Genomic DNA, 19719 nt, shown 5'->3' on the forward strand with positions numbered 1-19719 from the left:
TAGATAAAAGAATCTCAAAGATCAAGGAATCTAGGACTCCTTGTGTAAATGAGGAATTTTCTAAGAAGATATTTTCTAAGATTGTATGGCATACCTTTGAAAGTTCACTTGACAGCGGACACAATGGAGGCCCAAAGATATCCTATAACTGGTAAAGTCAGAATTTGAACCCCAGTCTCTGATCCAATTTATTTAAAAATGAATACAAATTTAAAGATCACTGCCCAGAATTTAATTCATGCTACATTCCAAACACCATGTTAGACACTGCTAATAAACACATTAAAAAAAAAAAAAAGCAATAGCAAGAGATTTCAATTTAACTATGTGTCTGCAGGTGTGTATATTAATATACATGCAGAGAAATAAAGCTAAAATGTTAACAGTTACTTCCAAGTGGTGAAAATATGGCTGCATTTTCCAAATCCTCTATAATGAGCATGTATTGAATTTATGACAATTGCAATAAGTAATAATTTAAAAATAAAAACTACATGATATTATGAAGTCAAAGATAAGTTCTTCAACCTTGAACTCAAGGTTTTCTATCCACTGAGAAGGCAAACTGTAAGTTAATAAATGGGTAGACAAGATATTGTTCTAGTTTTTGAAGTATAATTCCTTGCCAATATGTCAGAGGCAATGAAAAGTTTCAGGCTACCCAAGGAAACAAAACAAGAAAAATACAGTACAAAAAAAAAAATGTTTTGTGCAATAAAAAATATGATTTAAAGAAAATGACAGCTCAAGGTACCCATGTTTGTTCATTCATTTATTCAACGGATATTTTTAAAAAAAAGAAAGAAATGTTATGAAAAAGTAAATAGCAAGGTCATACTGACTACATGGGTGGCAAAAACCAGGAGCTACATGGCTCTTGGGGTCTGTCAACTCCAGTACTTAATAAATCATTGGTTTTCATACTATAAGAGTCTAGATGCCGAAAATGTCACTGGAAATTCTGAATGTAATAAGAGAGATGGTCACCGGAGTTTGAAACAATTTTTTGGAATGGGAGCAGAGAATTACTGATCATATAAACAAACTAAAACTATTTCCTTTGCTTCTGCACCTTCTTCCCAAATGGAAATAAGAAATGGAAACACAAAAGTTCTGGGAAGAGTCATGTGATGACAAAAGTTTACCAACCTCCAAAATAGGGCAATAACTCTTATCTTTACCTAGCAGTAGGTTTTAAATTCAAGTCCAAAATCTTTTATCCAAAACTCTTCAGGCCAGACAAGCTTCAGAATTCTGAAATTTTCAGATTTTAGAAAGATTAGTATGATACATACTCCATATGCTACAAAACATCCCAAGGTGTGAGGCAATGCTGTGTAATTAAATACATTAATATTACCGTGGATAAAAGTATGAATAGTTATACTAATAGGATAAACAAAGACTACAAATAGCCTTACATCAGTTCAGATTGGATTTTGATGCCAATTGAGTATGTCACAAACTTATTAAAAACTTCCCATCTTCAGAATTTTCAAAATTCAGGAACCAGGGATCAGGAATTATGGACCTGAAACTGGTTACATCTGTAAGGTGAAATTAAGCGTATATTTTATTGGAGTCTTTCCTAATTTTCCAAATTTTCTACACTGAACATATATTACAAAATAAGGCTGTTGAATTTTAAAAAGGGGTGATGCCAAGGACCAGGTATAGAAATGGACCAACTTGCAAACTGGGTTAAAAAAAGACATAATAACATGATCTTATCCAGAGCTTGAAAGTCAAGAAAAATAATTTAAAATAGCTTGAGTTTAAAAGGTTTTACAAATTTAGTTACAAGTTTTTAAACTAAATTTTAAAATACTGTTAGTGGAAAAAAAACCTTAATCCAATAGAATACCTATTAAGTGGCACTTAAAAAGTGATATATAATTTTTTAACTCATTTTTTAACTTAACTGTTTTCAGTTCAGTGCTTGTAGCAGATTGTATTTTCCCAAGTTGGCACCTATTCCCCTTCCCCATGCTTTCCTTACAATGTGACTCTGAGGCTTGTGTTATTCTAAGTGGGTTCCATGTAACCGCTACTTCCCTTCCCCCCCAAACCTAGCAAGACTGTGACAATAGATGACTTCTAAGGCCAGGTCACAGAAAGCAATACAGCTTCCACCTTGTTCTCTTGGGATGCTTGCACTTGGAACACAGCCACCACCATGCTGTGAAGAAACACAAATTAGTCTATATGGAGAGACCGCATATAGATGTCCTGGGGAACAGCCAACATCAAACACCAGATGTGTGAGTGAAGAAGGCCCCAGACTCTCACTCCCAGTCATCAAGTCACCACTGATTTCTGAGTCTTCCAGTTAAAGGCTCAGACAAGCCATCTCCACAGTGCCCTGTCTGAATTCCCACAGAATCAATAAACATAACAAAACCGTTATTTTACAGCACTAAATTCTGGACTGAATTGCTATGCAGCAAAAGCTAACCAGAAGAGCATTCCTAGTTCAGTAGCTCCAAATTAAACACACTCACACATGCTAAAATCAAGCTTTTTTCAGCTTTAAGGAAGGTCCCATCTTCCAATGTATAACTGGGTTGACTTGTTTAAATAAGGCAGTTTCTACCTAGGGGACAACAACTCATCTCAAATACATACGTAAGACACTTTGCTAGATCCTGAAGACACAAGGATGAATAACACAGTCTGTAGTCAGGAATTTTACAACCTAGGGAGAAAGGAATTAAAAACTTGCATATAGACAGTTAGTTTATGAAATTACATGAGTGCCAAAATAGGAATATAAAGTTAACTCCACCATAAATCGTTAATTTATAGTATCATCTGGGACTTAAAAAGAGCTTTTCAATCCCTTACATTTAAGAGAGTACACGTGCCCTTTTATATGCTTAGAAATAAAAACCTGGGGAAAAAAAAAACATAAAAATGTGGGCCTTGTCTTTAGATTGTGGGATTATAAGTGGTTTTTGTTGTTCTTTTAATTTTGTATATCTCCCAAGTTTTCTACATTAAGCATATATTAGATTTTTTAAGGAAAAAATTGTTTTATATAGTTTTTAAAAAATGTGTTTAAAATACATTATGAAAGGGTCAAGTAAATAGTTTAACAGGTCTGTAACATATAACCTAGCCTGGTACCTGCAAGCTGAATAGGCAAAATAAATTTGGTATTTAAGAGGAAAATGTTAGTGTGATTAAAACAGTTAAACACGTTACTGGATTTACTATTAATATCTGCTTTTCTTCCCTTTTCTAGCTAATTATTAATACTGCAAGGTCTCCTCAAATAACAGACAAACTAAGTGACTAAGTTCTCCATCTCTTGGTCATGCCCCCTGGTTGTTCCCTCACTCATTCTCTCACTTTCTCTCTCTCTGCTTCTATCTCTCATTTCTAAGTCCACCCTAAGTCTCTCCTCTCTACATCTCTGATTATCCTTCTTTCTAGTTTTGACTGCCTCTCTGTCTCTGTGTTTCTAACTTTCCCTCTATCTCTGACATTGTTCCTCTTTCTGTTCTTAACTGATCCTCATTCTCTGCCTACTGTGTGTCTCCTGACACTGTATATTTGTGTTTTTGTGCCCCTCTCTCAGACTCTTTCAGTTTCTCTCTCCCCTACAGTTACCCTCCACATTCTCAAGACCTCCTTGTTAACTTTTCCTTCTAATCTATATAAACAAACAGGGTTGGTATTATTTTCCTACTTTACAGATGATTTTTTTAAAAATCAAACAGGAATACTAGTATAAATTTGAGAGGTTGGGATTTAAATCCAAATGCTTCCTCTTCTTTCTTTGATACTCTTCTGGAATTTCATAGGAAAGAACTTGAAAAGGCTCAACTTCAAGCCAAGATTAATACTATCCACATTCAGATTCTTTCCTAAGAAGCAAATCTCATATTAAGGAGTGCTACACACCTATTGCCCACATTTTTGCCCCTGCACCTAGTTAAATGCTGATGAACTGTCAGCCACTGCCTAGTCTAGAAATCCATACCATCATGTTCACAGGTTAACCTGTGTTATTTGGAAACCTCACAATACTAGACACCAGAACCTGCTTTCTCCAACAGTGCTTCTCCACTTCTCTGTTTTTATCCCTAGTCCCAAACCAGCCATGTTTGGCATTAAAAAAAAGAAAGACACAGGAGGGACAAAAATTATTAATACAACTGAAGGGTGAATTTGAATAATGGAAGACTTTATAGCAGAAGGCAATACAAAACAGTGAAAAATGGATAAAAAAAAGAACTGGGAACAACCAGCCTATGTTTTATTGAAAGAAAAGTCTACAAATGCAGACTTACCGCTTCTGAGCAACACCCTATACCTTCTCTTCTCCCTAATGCTCTGACAACTGGAATTTCTCTGTAATTCAGTAAGCTCTTAGAAGTTACCCAGGCTTCATTCATCCTGCTGAGTTCATTAATAACAAACTCTAAATGCTTTCCCACTAGCTAAGAGCACATTTCTTAGTGGGTGACATAGCAGAAGTGGGGTTCTCTCTTTCAAGACATAAACAGCATAGTTCCATTTCTTCTCACTTCTCCTACAAGTGGAAAGTATGCAACAAAAACAATTCACAGATATCTAATTTACCATTCAGGACAGTGGTTGTCAAAGATCAACTTATAGGTCAAAAGTTTTATACACAGTGTCAGGGCTACTGACGTTTATATTTAAATTTATAATTAAAAATCTATACTTTAATCTGCGGCACAAGTTCATTTACTTCTGTAATGTCTTATGAATGCCGAATCAAAAATACACCAGTATTTTCCTTCATTCTGGTCAGGTACTCTGTCAACAGTTAACTCATGGAGCTAATGAGGATAGGGTCACAGATTCAAACTCTGTTGGCCAATGAGTTTGGTTGTTTTTCAGGAGCCCATGGTCACAGTCAACAACCTTAACCTTGGCTAGCAAAGAAACCCTTATCACCTGAAGCACTGGGGGAATACAGATGTAAATCTATGACTATCAGAAAAATACCATCATAAAAATTAAAAACAGCAATAAAAATACCTGTCTTTTACTACGCCTTGCTACCATGTGCCTAGTGCAAATAATCTCTAACCTCTTCAACCATGCAGGTTAGTATTCTTATCTTTGTTTTAAAGATGATGAGAAAATCGATTTAGAATGATTGTATGAACCAAAGTCACAAAATTAGTAAGTAGCAGAGCTTGGATTCAAACCCCAGTCTGTGTGACTCCAAAGCTTAGGATATTTCCACAATACAACTCAGCCTCTCCAAAGCATGCCTAGTGATACAGGACTGTCAAGAAAATGTTATTATCCAGAATTATTCAGCACCGTCCTTACCAACTGAACATCAAAACTCCATACACTTAAGTGTTAGAGCTAAGAATGAGTCTACCTTCCAAAATTTTCATCTAAGTAAAAAAAAAACAAAAACAAAAACAAAACAAACAAACAAACAAAAAAACAGTCAAGAAACAAAGTGTATAAAACTGAAGGGAGAGAGGCGGGGCAAGATGGCAGACTGGTGAACTGCAAGTTTTGGTTACTCCTCCAGGAAAGTAGGTAGAAAGCCAGGAACTGCATGGACTGGACACCACAGAGCAATCTGTCTTTGGGCATACTTCATACAACACTCATGAAAATGTCGAACTGCTGAGATCAGCGAAATCTAAGCCCAATACAGAAAGCTTCAAAGAATTGCAATTTGGGCACGTCAAGTCAAGAGCAGAACTAAGAGAGCTCTGAGACAAAAGGCAATAATCCAGTGGCCGAGAAATTCACTAAACACCACAACTTCCCAAGAAAAGGGGGGTGTCCACTCACAGCCACCATCCTGGTGGACAGGAAACACTCCTGCCCATCGCCAGCCCCATAGCCCAGAGCTGCCCCAGACAACCCAGTGTGACGGAAGTGCTTCAAATAACAGGCACACACCACAAAACTGGGCGTGGACATTAGCCTTCCCTGCAACCTCAGCTGATTGTCCCAGAGCTGGGAAGGTGGAGCAGTGTGAATTAACAAAGCCCCATTCAGCCATCATTTGAGCAGACTGGGAGCCTCCCTACACAGCCCAGCAGCCCAGAACTGCCCTGGGGGGACGGCACTCACCTGTGACATAGTATAGTCATCCCTCAACAGAGGACCCGGGGTGCACAGCCTGGAAGAGGGGCCCACTTGCAAGTCTCAGGAGCCATACGCCAATACCAAGGACTTGTGGGTAAGTGGCAGAGACAAACTGTGGCAGGACTGAACTGAAGGATTAGACTATTGCAGCAGCTTTAAAACTCTAGAATCATCAGGGAGATTTGATTGTTAGGGCCACCCCCCTCCCCGACTGCCCAGAAACACGCCCCACATACAGGGCAGGCAACACCAACTACACACGCAAGCTTGGTACACCAATTGGGCCCCACAAGACTCACTCCCCCACTCACCAAAAAGGCTAAGCAGGGGAGAACTGGCTTGTGGAGAACAGGTGGCTCGTGGACGCCACCTGCTGGTTAGTTAGAGAAAGTGTACTCCACGAAGCTGTAGATCTGATAAATTAGAGATAAGGACTTCAATACGTCTATAAACCCTAAAAGAACCCTATCAAGTTCAGCAAATGCCAAGAGGCCAAAAACAACAGAAAATTATAAAGCATATGAAAAAACCAGACGATATGGATAACCCAAGCCCAAGCACCCAAATCAAAAGACCAGAAGAGACACAGCACCTAGAGCAGCTACTCAAAGAACTAAAGATGAACAATGAGACCATAGTACGGGATATAAAGGAAATCAAGAAGACTCTAGAAGAGCATAAAGAAGACATTGCAAGACTAAATAAAAAAATGGATGATCTTATGGAAATTAAAGAAACTGTTGACCAAATTAAAAAGATTCTGGACACTCATAGTACAAGACTAGAGGAAGTTGAACAACAAATCAGTGACCTGGAAGATGACAGAATGGAAAATGAAAGCATAAAAGAAAGAATGGGGAAAAAAAATTGAAAAAAATCGAAATGGACCTCAGGGATATGATAGATAATATGAAACGTCCAAATATAAGACTCATTGGTGTCCCAGAAGGGGAAGAAAAGGGTAAAGGTCTAGGAAGAGTATTCAAAGAAATTGTTGGGGAAAACTTCCCAAATCTTCTAAACAACATAAATACACAAATCATAAATGCTCAGCGAACTCCAAATAGAATAAATCCAAAAAAACCCACTCCGAGACATATACTGATCACACTGTCAAACATAGAAGAGAAGGAGCAAGTTCTGAAAGCAGCAAGAGAAAAGCAATTCACCACATACAAAGGAAACAGCATAAGACTAAGTAGTGACTACTCAGCAGCCACCATGGAGGCAAGAAGGCAGTGGCACGATATATTTAAAATTCTGAGTGAGAGGAATTTCCAGCCAAGAATACTTTATCCAGCAAAGCTCTCCTTCAAATTTGAGGGAGAGCTTAAATTTTTCACAGACAAAGAAATGCTGAGAGAATTTGCTAACAAGAGACCTGCCCTACTGGAGATACTCAAGGGAGCCCTACAGACAGAGAAACAAAGACAGGACAGAGAGACTTGGAGAAAGGTTCAGTACTAAAGAGATTCGGTATGGGTACAATAAAGGATATTAATAGAGAGAGGGAAAAATATGGCAAACATAAACCAAAGGATAAGATGGCCGATTCAAGAAATGCCTTCACGGTTTTAACGTTGAATGTAAATGGATTAAACTCCCCAATTAAAAGATATAGATTCGCAGAATGGATCAAAAAAAATGAACCATCAATATGTTGCATACAAGAGACTCATCTTAGACACAGGGACACAAAGAAACTGAAAGTGAAAGGATGGAAAAAAATATTTCATGCAAGCTACAGCCAAAAGAAAGCAGGTGTAGCAATATTAATCTCAGATAAAATAGACTTCAAATGCAGGGATGTTTTGAGAGACAAAGAAGGCCACTACATACTAATAAAAGGGGCAATTCAGCAAGAAGAAATAACAATCGTAAATGTCTATGCACCCAATCAAGGTGCCACAAAATACATGAGAGAAACACTGGCAAAACTAAAGGAAGCAATTGATGTTTCCACAATAATTGTGGGAGACTTCAACACATCACTCTCTCCTATAGATAGATCAACCAGACAGAAGACCAATAAGGAAATTGAAAACCTAAACAATCTGATAAATGAATTAGATTTAACAGACATCTACAGGACATTACATCCCAAATCACCAGGATACACATACTTTTCTAGTGCTCATGGAACTTTCTCCAGAATAGATCATATGCTGGGACATAAAACAAGCCTCAATAAATTTAAAAAGATTGAAATTATTCAAAGCACATTCTCTGACCACAATGGAATACAATTAGAAGTCAATAACCATCAGAGACTTAGAAAATTCACAAATACCTGGAGGTTAAACAACACACTCCTAAACAATCAGTGGGTTAAAGAAGAAATAGCAAGAGAAATTGCTAAATATATAGAGACGAATGAAAATGAGAACACAACATACCAAAACCTATGGGATGCAGCAAAAGCAGTGCTAAGGGGGAAATTTATAGCACTAAACGCATATATTAAAAAGGAAGAAAGAGCCAAAATCAAAGAACTAATGGATCAACTGAAGAAGCTAGAAAATGAACAGCAAACCAATCCTAAACCAAGTACAAGAAAAGAAATAACAAGGATTAAAGCAGAAATAAATGACATAGAGAACAAAAAAACAATAGAGAGGATAAATATCACCAAAAGTTGGTTCTTTGAGAAGATCAACAAGATTGACAAGCCCCTAGCTAGACTGACAAAATCAAAAAGAGAGAAGACCCATATAAACAAAATAATGAATGAAAAAGGTGACATAACTGCAGATCCTGAAGAAATTAAAAAAATTATAAGAGGATATTATGAACAACTGTATGGCAACAAACTGAACAATGTAGAAGAAATGGACAATTTCCTGGAAACATATGAACAACCTAGACTGACCAGAGAAGAAACAGAGGCCCTCAACCAACCCATCACAAGCAAAGAGATCCAATCAGTCATCAAAAATCTTCCCACAAATAAATGCCCAGGGCCAGATGGCTTCACAGGGGAATTCTACCAAACTTTCCAGAAAGAACTGACACCAATCTTACTCAAACTCTTTCAAAACATTGAAAAAAATGGAACACTACCTAACTCATTTTATGAAGCTAACATCAATCTAATACCAAAACCAGGCAAAGATGCTACAAAAAAGGAAAACTACCGGCCAATCTCCCTAATGAATATAGATGCAAAAATCCTCAACAAAATACTTGCAAATCGAATCCAAAGACACATTAAAAAAATCATACACCATGACCAAGTGGGGTTCATTCCAGGCATGCAAGGATGGTTCAACATAAGAAAAACAATCAATGTATTACAACACATTAAAAACTCGAAAGGGAAAAATCAATTGACCATCTCAATAGATGCTGAAAAAGCATTTGACAAAATCCAACATCCCTTTTTGATAAAAACACTTCAAAAGGTAGGAATTGAAGGAAACTTCCTCAACATGATAAAGAGCATATATGAAAAACCCACAGCCAGCATAGTACTCAATGGTGAGAGACTGAAAGCCTTCCCTCTAAGATCAGGAACAAGACAAGGATGCCCGCTGTCACCATGTTATTCAACATTGTGCTGGAAGTGCTAGCCAGGGCAATCCGGCAAGACAAAGAAATAAAAGGCATCCAAATTGGAAAAGAAGAAGTAAAACTGTCATTGTTTGCAGATGATATGATCTTATATCTAGAAAACCCTGAGAAATCGACGATACAGCTACTAGAGCTAATAAACAAATTTAGCAAAGTAGCGGGGTACAAGATTAATGCACATAAGTCAGTAATGTTTCTATATGCTAGAAATGAACAAACTGAAGAGACACTCAAGAAAAAGATACCATTTTCAATAGCAACTAAAAAAATCAAGTACCTAGGAATCAACTTAACCAAAGATGTAAAAGACCTATACAAAGAAAACTACATAACTCTACTAAAAGAAATAGAAGGGGACCTTAAAAGATGGAAAAATATTCCATGTTCATGGATAGGAAGGCTAAATGTCATTAAGATGTCAATTCTACCCAAACTCATCTACAGATTCAATGCAATCCCAATCAAAATTCCAACAACCTACTTTGCAGACTTGGAAAAGCTAGTTATCACATTTATTTGGAAAGGGAAGATGCCTCAAATTGCTAAAGACACTCTAAAAAAGAAAAACGAAGTGGGAGGACTTACACTCCCTGACTTTGAAGCTTATTATAAAGCCACAGTTGCCAAAACAGCATGGTACTGGCACAAAGATAGACATATAGATCAATGGAATCGAACTGAGAATTCAGAGATAGACCCTCAGATCTATGGCCGACTGATCTTTGATAAGGCCCCCAAAGTCACTGAACTGAGCCATAATGGTCTTTTCAACAAATGGGGCTGGGAGAGTTGGATATCCATATCCAAAAGAATGAAAGAGGACCCCTACCTCACCCCCTACACAAAAATTAACTCAAAATGGACCAAAGATCTCAATATAAAAGAAAGTACCATAAAACTCCTAGAAGATAATGTAGGAAAACATCTTCAAGACCTTGTATTAGGCGGCCACTTCCTAGACTTTACACCCAAAGCACAAGCAACAAAAGAGAAAATAGATAAATGGGAACTCCTCAAGCTTAGAAGTTTCTGCACCTCAAAGGAATTTCTCAAAAAGGTAAAGAGGCAGCCAACTCAATGGGAAAAATTTTTTGGAAACCATGTATCTGACAAAAGACTGATATCTTGCATATACAAAGAAATCCTACAACTCAATGACAATAGTACAGACAGCCCAATTATAAAATGGGCAAAAGATATGAAAAGACAGTTCTCTGAAGAGGAAATACAAATGGCCAAGAAACACATGAAAAAATGTTCAGCTTCACTAGCTATTAGAGAGATGCAAATTAAGACCACAATGAGATACCATCTAACACCGGTTAGAATGGCTGCCATTAAACAAACAGGAAACTACAAATGCTGGAGGGGATGTGGAGAAATTGGAACTCTTATTCATTGTTGGTGGGACTGTATAATGGTTCAGCCACTCTGGAAGTCAGTCTGGTAGTTCCTTAGAAAACTAGATATAGAACTACCATTCGATCCAGCGATTGCACTTCTCGGTATATACCCGGAAGATCGGAAAGCAGTGACACGAACAGATATCTGCACGCCAATGCTCATAGCAGCATTATTCACAATTGCCAAGAGATGGAAACAACCCAAATGTCCTTCAACAGATGAGTGGATAAATAAAATGTGGTATATACACACGATGGAATACTACGCGGCAGTAAGAAGGAACGATCTGGTGAAACATATGACAACATGGATGAACCTTGAAGACATAATGCTGAGCGAAATAAGCCAGGCACAAAAAGAGAAATATTATATGCTACCACTAATGTGAACTTTGAAAAATGTAAACCAAATGGTTTATAATGTAGAATGTAGGGGAACTAGCAGTAGAGAGCAATTAAGGAAGGGGGAACAATAATCCAAGAAGAACAGATAAGCTATTTAACGTTCTGGGGATGCCCAGGAATGACTATGGTCTGTGAATTTCTGATGGATATAGTAGGAACAAGTTCACAGAAATGTTGCTATATTATGTAACTTTCTTGGGGTAAAGTAGGAACATGTTGGAAGTTAAGCAGTTATCTTAGGTTAGTTGTCTTTTTCTTACTCCCTTGTTATGGTCTCTTTGAAATGTTCTTTTATTGTATGTTTGTTCTCTTTTTAACTTTTTTTTCATACAGTTGATTTAAAAAAGAAGGGAAAGTTAAAAAAAAAAAAAAATAGAAAAACAAGGAAAAAAAAAAAGATGTAGTGCCCCCTTGAGGAGCCTGTGGAGAATGCAGGGGTATTCGCCTACCCGACCTCCATGGTTGCTAACATGACCACAGACATAGAGGACTGGTGGTTTGATGGGCTGAGCCCTCTACCATAAGTTTTACCCTTGGGAAGACGGTTGCTACAAAGGAGAGGCTAGGCCTCCCTATATTTGTGCCTAAGAGTCTCCTCCTGAATGCCTCTTTGTTGCTCAGATGTGGCCCTCTCTCTCTGGCTAAGCCAACTTGAAAGGTGAAATCACTGCCCTCCCCCCTACGTGGGATCAGACACCCAGGGGAGTGAATTTCCCTGGCAACGTGGAATATGACTCCAGGGGAGGAATGCAGACCCGGCATCGTGGGACGGAGAACATCTTCTTGACCAAAAGGGGGATGTGAAAGGAAATGAAATAAGCTTCAGTGGCAGAGATTCCAAAACGAGCTGAGAGATCACTCTGGTGGGCACTCTTATGCACACTTTAGACAACCCTTTTTAGGTTCTAAAGAATTGGGGTAGCTGGTGGTGGATACCTGAAACTATCAAACTACAACCCAGAACCCATGAATCTCGAAGACAGTTGTATAAAAATGTAGCTTATGAGGGGTGACAATGGGATTGGGAAAGCCGTAAGGACCACACTCCACTTTGTCTACTTTATGGATGGATGTGTAGAAAAATAGGGGAAGGAAACAAACAGACAAAGGTAGCCAGTGTTCTTTTTTACTTCAATTGCTCTTTTTCACTCTAATTATTATTCTTGTTATTTTTGTGTGTATGCTAATGAAGGTGTCAGGGATTGATTTAGGTGATGAATGCACAACTATGTAATGGTACTGTAAACAATCGAAAGTACAATTTGTTTTGTATGACTGCGTGGTATGTGAATATATCTCAATAAAATGATGATTAAAAAAATAAATTAAAAAAAAAAAAAAAAAAAAAAAACTGAAGGGAGGACTCGGGCAAGATGGTGGCATAAAGAGGAGTGGAAGCTAAGTAGTCCCCCTGGAACAACTACAAAAAAACAGAAACAACTAGTAAATAATCCAGAATAACTGCGGGGGGACAAATGAGACCATCCACTCATCATACACCAACCTGAATTGGGAGGAATGCCCGAGAACACAGCATAAAATCTGTAAGGAAAACCTGCGGATCCAAGTCGCGAGACCCCTCCCCCATAGCCCGAGCTGCAAAACCTTGTGGTGCCAGAGAGAAGCTCTCTCTCAGCAAGCGAATATAGCTCAGCTGAGCTTCAACTGGGGTTTTAAGCAGCGAGTGTGAACTGCTCACTACAGGTACGCATTCCCAAAAAACAGACAGAGGCTTTGGGTGACGACTGACCTGGGAGAGCTGGAGGGTTGCCTTGGACTGGGTCTGAAGGGGACTATCTGTTTCTTTTTCGGCTCAGTGGAGAAAGCCCCAGTCATTTTCAGTTTCCAGGGCTGTGACTCTGGGAAGGGTGGAGACAGCACAAGCAGAGAGCGAGACCACTGAAATGCTAATGACCTCCACCTGGGGGGTCTGTCTTCTCTAGGAGGAAATGGGTGGGGCCCTTTCCATTCAGAACCAGACCACAGAGCCTGGGGGAACACGGCCATACCTCCTCACACCAGTCAAGAATTATAGGCTAACAAGCATCACCTGCTGGGCAGAAAAGCACAGTGACCTGAGGCATCACAGGGTGGAGCAATTTTCTAAGACACACCCTCAGGGAAACCAGATACTGAATATTTCTTCCCTCTGGAACCTGAGCCTGTTCTAGTCTGGGAAAACCTGATTTGGATAACCAAGGAAACCATGCCTAGACAACACAAAATTACAATCTACACTAAGAAAAACAAAGTTATGGCCCAGTCAAAGGAACAAACGTACACTTCAACTGAGATACAAGAATTTAAACAACTAATGCTAAATCAATTCAAAAAGTTTAGAGAAGATATTGCAAAAGAGATAGAGGCTGTAAAGGAAGCACTGAGCATGCATACGGCAGAACTCAAAAGTTCAAAAAAACAACTAGTAGAATCTATGGAAATGAAAGGCACAAAACAAGAGATGAAAGACACAATGGAAACATACAACAGCAGATCTCAAGAGGCAGAAGAAAACACTCAGGAACTGGAGAACAAAACACCTGAAAGCCTACACGCAAAGGAGCAGATGGAGAAAAGAATGAAAAAATATGAGCAATGTCTCCGGGAACTCAAGGATGAAACAAAGTACAATAATGTACGTATCATTGGTGTCCCAGGAGGAGAAGAGAAGGGAAAGGGGGCAGAAGCAATAATAGAGGAAATAATTAATGAAAATTTCCCATCTCTTATGAAAGACATAAAATACAGATCCAAGAAGCGCAGAGTACTCCAAACAGAAGAGATATGAATAGGCCTATGCCAAGAAACTTAATAATCAGATTATCAAATGTCAAAGACAAAGAGAGAATCCTGAAAGCAGCAAGAGAAAAGCGATCCATTACATACAAAGGAAGCTTCATAAGACTATGTGCGGATCTCTCAGCAGAAACCGTGGAGGCAAGAAGGAAGTGGTGTGGTATATTTAAGATACTGAAAGAGAAAAACCGCCAACCAAGAATCCTATATCCAGCAAAGCTGTCCTTCAAATATGATGGAGAGCTCAAAATATTTTCTGACAAACAGACAATGGGAGACTTTGTGAACAAGACACCTGCCCTACAGGAAATACTAAAGGGAGCACTACAGAGTGATAGAAGACAGGAGTGTATGGTTTGGAACACAGTTTTGGGAGATGGTAGCACAACAATGTAAGAACACTGAACAAAGGTAACTATGAATACGGTTGAGAGAGGAAGGTGGGGAGCATGTGAGACACCACAAGAAAGGAGGAAAGATAAAGACTGGGACTGTGTAACTTGGTGAAATCTAGAGTATTCAACAATTGTGATAAAATGTACAAATATGTTCTTTTACGAGGGAGAACAAGCTAATGTCAACCTTGCAAGGTGTTAAAAATGGGGAGGCATTGGGGGAGGGATGCAATCAGCATAAACTAGAGACTGTTTCTAATAGAATCATTGTATTATGCTTCCTTTAATGTAACAAAGGTGATATACCAAGGTAAATGCAGATAAGAGGGGGGGACAGGGGAGGCATGTTAGACACTTGACACTGGTGGTATTGTCTGATTCTTTATTCTACTGTGATTTAAGGTTATTTTTCCTTTTGCTGCTTCCTAGCTGTCATTTTTTTTTCCTCTTTCTTTTGCCTCTCTACCTTCTTTGCCTCTCCCTCCTGCCTTGTGGAAGAAATGTAGATGCCCTCATATAGATAGTGGTGAAGGTGGTGAACACATAAATGTATGACCATGCAGAAAACCATCGATTATTTACTTGGGATGGAATGTATGGTGAGTGAACAAAACCACATTTAAAAAAAATGGGTTGATGACAAAACCTCGAGGGCAATATACTGAGTGAAATAAGCCAGACACATCAGGACAATTCAGGGTCTCACTGATAGGAACTAATTATAATATGTAAACTCATAGACATGAAATATAAGGTACCAAGATATAGGACGAGGCTTAAGAATGGGGAGTGGTTGCTTAGTATGAGCAGAATGTTCAATTAGGATGAACTTAAATGTTTGGAAATGAACAGGGGTGTTGGTAGCAAGTTGTGAGAATAACTAACAGCGCCGAATGGTGTGTGAATGAGGTGGAAAGGGGAAGCTCAGAGTCATATATGTCACCAGAAGGAAAGTTGGAGGTCAAAAGATGGGAATGTATAAAACTGAATCCTATGGTGGGCAATGTCCATGATCAACTGTACAAATACTAGAAATCCTTTCCATGAACCAGAACAAATGTATGACAATACAATTAGAAGTTAATAATAGAGGGGCATATAGGGAAGAACTATATACCTATTACAAACTATATACTACAGTTAGTAGTATTTCAACATTTTTTCATAAACAGTAACAAATATACTATACCAACACTACAAGTCAACAACTGAGGGGGGTTGGTTAGGGATAGGGGAGGATTAGAGTTTCCTTTTCTTTTTTCCTTTTTTCATCTTTCACTTTATTTCTTGTCTGGAGTAATGAAAAGTTTCTAAAAATTGAACAAAAATTAAGTGTGATGGATGCACAGCTGTATGAGGGTACCCAGGGGCAAGTGACTGTATACTTTGGATCTTTGGATAATTGTACGGTTTCTGAACAATCCCAATAAAAATGAAAAAAGAAAAAGAGAAAAAAAAAAAATGAAGGGAAAAAAATAACACATTAAAGAAAAAGTAGATACTAATAGAAATGACTCTATTTCCATAGCTCTGTATTCAATCCCGTTGTGAAAAAATAGTTCTTTTGCTAAATCATACAATGAAGTATGAACGAAATGGGCAAAGCACAGAAAAAGAGTAATTAACGAAAGACCTTCTAAACATCTGCATCTACATTTAGAAGGCAACATGGAGTGTGAAAGAATTAAAACACATTTCAAAACTTGGGCCAACAAATCACTCCTCTTTACTAGGTTTTCCTCTTTGTTTCTCTAAACTCTCATTCCTTGCATATACATATGCACCAATGCCACCATCAGCACCAGTCACTTAGAATTTCCACCTTCAAAAAATGAGGGTCACCAGTGTCTCCCCAACCCTATCCATTAAGCTGGACTTTTAAGAGTGAAGTTTAATTGTATGGCTTTATTAAAAAAAAGGGAGAAAAGAAACAAAAAAATGCTTCCCTCTGTAAAACTCTGTGAAAGTGAGTCATAAAGATAGATAACTGTTCTGCTACAAACTACAATGTGCAGACAGAATTGCATTCTTACTCCAGGTTATGAATGACACACCAGTGCAATTTTAACAAACTAGGTACAAAGCAACATTTGGAATCTCTAGAAAAATAGAGACACAGTATATCCTAAAAACAGTCCTTTCACAATAGCATTTTGGGTACTTCTAAAAATGAAAAACAGCATAAAATAATCTTTATATAAAACATGATTACTAAAAAAACAAAAACCCTGTAATCTGACAGCTATTTACAGTATTTTTTTAATTATCCTTTTACAAATTTATTTATTTTACAAATAAATGGAATCTCAGGGAAAGACTCAACCTAAACTTATCACCATAGTCATCAATAACAATAGCAACAACAATGAGCAATTAATTGCACTAGGTGCTTTATGTTCACATCTCATTTAATCCTTACAGACACCTTGGGAGGTAAATGCTATTATCTCCATTTTAGAGATTAGAAAACAGGCTCAGAGATGTAAACTAATTGCCCAGTCATACAGCAAGTAAGTCACAACACCAGGATGTGAAATCAGATTTGTTCAAGTTTGTGCACTCAACTAACACAGTTTTCTCTTGTATGATTTCAAAATAAATACAGGCTAAGAATACCTAATTGCTATGTCTCTATAACCATAAAAAAAATGATGGCAAAATCCCAATTCCCTACAAGGGGAAAAATAAGACACAAAGCCACCTGCTTAGAGTCCCAGAATTTAACCACCAGAACAAAAATCAGACTGGAATATTGCCTATTTATATCCTGAATTCTAACTATGAGGAAACTGATTCCTAGGATGTACACTTCAAGATACGTGAAAATAACCCCCATATTTCACCTGGTATGCACACAAGGTTAGTGAGGCTGTCTTACAAGTAGAGCTAAGTTTAGCACGAGTAGATCTTAACGGGGGGGGGGGGGGGGGGGGGGGGGGGGGGACGACACACAAGATGTGCTGAAGAAAGGCATTAGTTTAGTACCAAATTTAAGGAACATTAAGTGCTTTCTGAGATGTGTGTACCTCTATGTGGTCCTCAGGGAAAGTTATATGGTGGAAAGTGGGGTAGACAGGAATGTGTGTCGCAGGGAAGTGTCCAAATTTTGGTAGACCTTAAAAATCTGATGACGTTTAAAATTGACTTCACAGGTGGTTGGGCCCTAATGTCACCTCTTCACTAGGAACCTTGCATAAGAACATTTGTAAGATTCAAATTACAGTTTCCAAAGACACTTTCTCCCTATTATTAACTCATCTGATCTTCATAAAGACATGAATGTGGTTTTAAAATACAACTGACCCGGACAAACTGGATACAGCACGGTAAGGTTATATTTGAAACACGCTTTACTCCAAAGCTCTTTCCCATATATCAGCTCTGTTAAATGCCACAGTAACAACGGAAGGCAGGCAAGGCAAAGATTATCATCCCCATTTTTCAAATAGGGAAACCAACGCTGTGGTAAACGGATTACAAAACTTCGCAGGGCCAGTAATGGCTTCTAGACTGGAGACTCCTTACAGAACATTAACTCCAAATCCTGTGCTCCTTCCCCTACACAACTATGAGAGGGAGCTTTATTACCAAGGAAAACTTTAATAACCGAACTTGGGGTTTTCTTAGGGGCGCCCAAGGAAACCAGGAAGCACATCCTCCCTATAGTCTGCTCATTCCGAGTCCACAGCCCGAGGCTCCCAGGCAGTGGGGTGGACTCACGCAGGAGCTCGCGGCCCGGAAATGGCCAGCAGCTCACGGCCATCTCGAGGTCGCCCCTGCGGTCCAGGACACCGTACTTCAAAGGGGATAGGCCGTGGGCTCCGCTCAGTACCTGTTGAATCCCGGAAAACGAAGGTTCCCTCCGCAGAGAGTATTTAGGCCGAGGGCCCAAAGCAAGTACCCCGCCCTCAGGAAGGATAATGGGGCCCTGGACTGTCCCGCTCAGCCCAGGGCCCGCAAGGGTCGAAGGGCGGGAGCTTGCCAGTAACCTCCGCCCCAGGCAGGGGCCCGCCCCACGTATCACGTGAGAGGAAAAACACCGGGAACAAACAAAGGGGAAAAGTAAGTCTCGTCCCTAGATGTAAGAGAAGTAGGAACGACTAATCCCAATTTGGGATGCGGGGAAAAGGAGAGAAAGGCTACCGGGGAGTGGGGGGGGGAACGTGAATCGTTACCCGGGGCGCAGAGGACTTCAGCTTCCGCCGCCTTCACGAAGCTCGTGCTCTTCCGCTCGCGCCGCAGAGGCGCGCGCCAGGCCTCGGCCACGCCCCTCAATGCCGCGGCGCCTTCTGGGGGTTGTAGTCTCCGCGACGTCCCGGTCATGTTGGGGGGAGGGTCTGGCAAAATGGCGAGCTTGGGAATATGTTTATGTTCCTGTCCCTTCTTCCTTGCCTCATTCTCCTCAGCTATTAACATGCTCAAATCTCTTCGTACCCCACTCAGTCATACCATCTCTCTTCTCTTCCCAGCCAACTTCCTCAGAAAAGGTCATCTACAGTCGCTTTGCACTTCCTAACTTTAAATTCACTCCTTCACCCTCTGCGTGCAGTTTCTGTCCCCACCACTCCTCTGAAAATGTCCCTGATGAGGTCATCAGCGTCCTTGTTGCCAGATTCATTGGAGGTATTTTCAGGCTCTTCTGACTTTAGCTTTATACCCCAGCTGACGCTGCCAGGCACTCTTTATCCCCTGGTGACATTATGCAGGTTTTCCTTTTCTCTCTCAAGTTATTCTGCTTAATCTCCTTCAAGAATTCTTTTTTCTAACCCATATCTTAAATATTGGTGATTGGTGTTCTCCAAAGGACTTGGTATTTGGGGGTGACTCCAGTCCCTGTCTCCTGAGCTGGTTATTTGTATTCCCAACTTCCTCATCCATGTCCCTCTGGCATCTCAAATGTAGCACCTTCAAAAGTGAACTACTCTCACTTCTTCCTTAATGTTCACTCCACCCTTCAACCTGGACTCTTCCATCTCTCTCACTTTCCCTTCAACCCACAACCAAATGGTCACCAAATCCAACTCCCAAGTCCCTCTTAAATTTGTTCCCTTCTC

General features: G+C 39.4%; 1 protein-coding gene across 7 annotated transcripts in view; it reads right to left on the bottom strand.

Moving 5' to 3' along the window:
• Positions 1 to 18872, bottom strand: part of R3HCC1L (R3H domain and coiled-coil containing 1 like) — a 177873-nt gene extending 159001 nt beyond the window's left edge. For 4 of the 7 annotated variants that reach the window (XM_037805267.1, XM_037805270.1, XM_037805269.1 and 1 more), the window contains exon 1: positions 18498 to 18804. The gene's annotated coding sequence lies outside the window, so the exon portion shown is untranslated. Of the gene's footprint in view, positions 1 to 13224; positions 13257 to 18497; positions 18805 to 18840 lie in introns of those variants that run through there. The other 3 variants (XM_037805268.1, XM_037805265.1, XM_037805266.1) reach the window with 3 other exon arrangements.
• Between the last annotated feature and the right edge of the window lie 847 nt (positions 18873 to 19719).

The sequence above is a fragment of the Choloepus didactylus genome, chromosome 15, assembly GCF_015220235.1.
Source record: "Choloepus didactylus isolate mChoDid1 chromosome 15, mChoDid1.pri, whole genome shotgun sequence".
Lineage (NCBI taxonomy): Eukaryota > Metazoa > Chordata > Mammalia > Pilosa > Megalonychidae > Choloepus > Choloepus didactylus.